The sequence below is a fragment of the Athene cunicularia genome (assembly GCF_003259725.1).
Source record: "Athene cunicularia isolate RWA chromosome 1 unlocalized genomic scaffold, athCun1 chr1_part1, whole genome shotgun sequence".
NCBI classification, from domain to species: Eukaryota; Metazoa; Chordata; class Aves; order Strigiformes; family Strigidae; genus Athene; species Athene cunicularia.
The window spans coordinates 28,316,837-28,320,947 of NW_020799091.1; the positions used below are offsets into that span (position 1 = coordinate 28,316,837).

Genomic DNA, 4,111 nt, shown 5'->3' on the forward strand with positions numbered 1-4,111 from the left:
GCAAAATTATAAAATTAATATTGCACGCTACTAAAGCAGATTTTACAATTGCTCTGTAAGTCACCCTACATCACGTCTTTTTTCCGTAACAATTTCTTTTTTTTAAACTTCTGCAAAAGTAGTCCAAATTCCTATTGATCATAAAGCTACTGACTGATTTTAAAAAAGCTCATGAGAAACTGTTCTCTGCCTACAGAATCCTAACTAATGCCTGCAGTGAATTTTATCCAGAATTTGCTACCTTCCAATAGCTTTGAGTTATATATTTTATGCATATACAATAAATAATTTTACATATTATATACAACAAATTGTTCTTGTTACAGAACAATTCAGTAATCCTTAACCCTGCACTGTACAACTCATATATAACTACACTACCTAATACATTCAAGGTTTTTAACTTCCCTGTGATTCAGTAGACCATCAAAAATGGTCCTGATTAACATAGGCTTCTAACTGCCTGTGTAATTAATGCAAGTATTTCTCTAATTCCCTCTATCTGAGTGCCCTGGTACCTGAAATTACTGCTTTCTTCAGCAAAATTAGTTTGCTGCATCATGTCCAAAACTGAGGAATTAAGCTTACTTTTGCAAGACTCCCAACAGTTTTGAACATCAGACCGCTACATTCCTGATACGAAGCCCCAGATTTCTGGCCAGGACCTTTTGTGGTGCATACCCTCAGCAATAGCAGCTCCCAACTCATACACAGGTTCAGCTCAGCCACCATAATTCAAAACAGACTTTTGATAGCATCCTGTTAAACACAATAACTCTGTACTTGTTAGATACAAAATTACTTTCCTGCCTCTATGTCTTGTTAAACTTAAATAAAACACCTTAGATGGAATTACCTTCACAGCTGTGCTATATTTAATTTTGTTAAGCATTTGTAGAGGCATTATTATCTTTTACAACATTTATCTAAAGGCAACCCCACAGCCCACAGCCTGCTCCTGGGGAAAGTCAACGCTGGGTGAGAGGAGCTACCCTGGAAGGCTGTGCATGGCACACTGGCCCACAGCCTAGCACCTCTGGCTCACAAAATCAAGCCTGAAAAGAAGTGTCATTGAGTTTCTTAAATATATCAGCATGGAGAAAACCACAACAAAGGAGAAAAAACTGTTTAATGTAAAATGGACAATATAGACACCAGGGCCCTGGATACTTTTAGGCTGAAAGATAGATGAATATTTCTAATCATGAGAGCTGTGATGGGTTGGAAAAAACTTCCAGAAGGATATAGGGTGGGCAAGACATCTTCTTCATGGATTTCATGGTAAGTTTGTTTTTAACAGCCAGAAGACTTGACTCGGTAGACCGGGAGCCCCCAGCAATCAACCAGCAGGATCTTAGTTCTTTATAACTCAGCCATAGCTTTATCACTGTGATTATGAGAAATCAAAAAGAATCTCTTCATATTAAAGGAGGTGGCAGCTAATGCCCAGATAAGCACTTAAATGAAAACATAAGCATTACAATAGACATTAAAGTGATTATGTGATTATTTTCTGCTTAAGGCTCATTTATGGAATACAAAGTAAAATATTACTTTTTGTTACTTCAGACTAAATCCCAGGCAATTCTACTAATTTCAGTTGCTTCAATGAGATTACTTCAGGTTTACCTTGAAGTAAATGAGATCTGAATTCAACACCTTAATTCTGTGTTTCCTTTGGGGGAACTAAAGCCAAAAGCCCATCATAAAGATTGATTAATGTCACTGATTTCATAGTCATGGGGGTGAGTAAGTAGTGGTGAAGATGTCACAGAGAGCAGTAAAAAGCAGAAGACAGCTTTAACTAGACATTGGTTTGCCTTACCAATTGTCTGCCCTTTGTTGGTTATATGTCAGGATTACACACTGCACACAGATTACTGAAAAATGCAGACCAGCCAATGTTCTCTTGGTTTTTATTTGGAGTAAAGTATCCTTCAAAAGCTATGTTTTAAGCAAACATTTTTTTTTTCTTCTTTGTCACAGCCAAATTCTCCAGTTCAGGAATTTACAATATTTTCCTTTTTCCAGAATGACACCTGCTGGTGGGAGAAGCATGGATGAATTGCAGATATTTTATAGGTTTGACTGTAGTTAACCTGACATATTCTCTGAGCATGCTCATCGCCTGTGTCCAGACAAACTATTGAAAATAAAGATTTGGGAACTGTAAAGGTGCTATAAGGAGTGTGTTATAGAATATAGTTTTCCAATCTGATTTAATATATTCTCTTAAAAAAATCACCAAGCTACCTACCACTAGGTAGATGCTTCAGTGGTGTTGGACCCTACACTTTTTTGGGAAGCCCACAGCATTAATATTTTAGACTGAGATGAAAGCCAGAAGGAAACCCTCCCTGTCCTACGCAAAAAGCTGCTGCACTGCTTCAAACCCTAGAGTGCAAGTAAAACCAGCTCCTAATGCAACTATCGGTGGTTACACCCCAAAAGTTACCATCTCAAAGCAAAGTATTGTACCAACATTCCTAACTTGGTACAGGAGGACATAGCTAGGAAAGACAGAACGCAAGTTTTACCTCTGCCAAAACTGTGACAAATGCTCCAGACAGCATTAAACTCTGTAAAGAGCTTCCATATTCACAGCACCTCTGTTGCCTGGGTCTATTAGTGTAGCCTCTCCTCCAGCTAAACGGGAGCCAGACTTAAGCTTTTGATGCTTCCAACACATTTACAGCAATATTTCCAAAAAGTTATTTCCAATGTAAGAACATTCTTATTGGGAATACACAACTTTATTTCCTCTTTCTGAGATGTCAACTATCCACCATATTCTATAAAGGCAAGCTGAAGTAGATGTGCTCAGAATCCTGAAGAAAACCCTGAAGTTGGACTCTAAAATATCCAGAAATATGAATTATTGAAACTACTCTGAGATATTTTTGGACATTAACTTCTGGTAATTTTAATAAATCAGATTTTGAGAACTGTATGTTTTAAACATGACTTACAAAGAAATATTTGTGAAAAAAATGCCCAGTTATAAAGAAAACAGTATTAGAAATTCAATTCAGAGTTAGAATCCAAAAAAATTCTTTTGAATTATTTACAAGACCATAGGCAAACATACCCATTCAAATATATCCCCCTTGGGTACATTATTAATATATAGGTATTGCTATGACATACCTCACTGTAACATCAGAAGGCAAACTCTCCTGTGGATTACAGTATTAGATGGCATAAGGCTGCAATTTAAAAGACTATGCTACTATTCTTGGATTTGTTACTGGCCTCCTTTATGGCTTTGAGAAGATAACTTCACAACTCTGTTCCTTCAGTTCTCTCATCTGTGAAAAGAAGGTAATATTGCTTTATTATGACAGTTAAATGACTGATTTCCAAAGATTGTTTTTTATTTTGCTAAATGCAAACACATGAAAAGGGGGCACATTGCTCTAAACTCACTGGTAAATATAAGATACATGAGGCTGTTTCAACAGATAGTTTAGATCTGGAGAGTTTCTTTAAGCATATTTCTTGCAAAGTTGATCAAAGCTTCAGTACTACCTGTGTTTATACATACTTCTGTTTATAGTCCTTGTTTATTACATGTATAATTGTGACTATCAAAAGCTGGAACCTTATCATAACTTTAGTTTATCCTCCTTAACCCCCTTAACAAAGCAATGACTTCACAAAGAGGCCAGCTACATCCCAATGCCTTCAGAGTGGGACCTCAGCCCAGGATAATCACTTTGCTGAGAACAGCAGCAGGCTGGAAACAGAAAGACTGATACAATCCCCAAATCTGTGATAGCCTGGCCGTTCTCACAAGGTTTGAGCTAGCTGAAAAGCAGAGAGGAAATTGCAGAGAAGACACTTATGCAAATATGTCCTTACTTTTTACTGACAGAGCCTGAGGAGCAATACCAAAACAGGTTTTCTAGGTGTTTCCACTGTTATTGGCATCATTATTGACAAAAGACCATGATCGTCTTAGTTCTGTGGTAGAATCCCGCAAAATTACCCTTCTCATCCCAAAGACATAGCACTGCTTTTCCTCTCAAATTAGAGGACAGCTTGAGTTTTGAGCTCATGTTACTCATCACCCTTAAGCAGTCTTTCCAGTTTTTAATGCTACACATGGCGA

The 4,111-nt window shown here is 37.3% G+C and overlaps 1 long non-coding RNA gene across 1 annotated transcript in view; it reads right to left on the bottom strand.

Moving 5' to 3' along the window:
- LOC113481584 overlaps nt 1-3,287 on the bottom strand; it is a 6,145-nt gene extending 2,858 nt beyond the window's left edge. The window contains exon 1 of the long non-coding RNA XR_003398703.1: nt 3,148-3,287. This is a non-coding gene — a long non-coding RNA (uncharacterized LOC113481584). The remainder of the gene's footprint in view (nt 1-3,147) is intronic.
- Between the last annotated feature and the right edge of the window lie 824 nt (nt 3,288-4,111).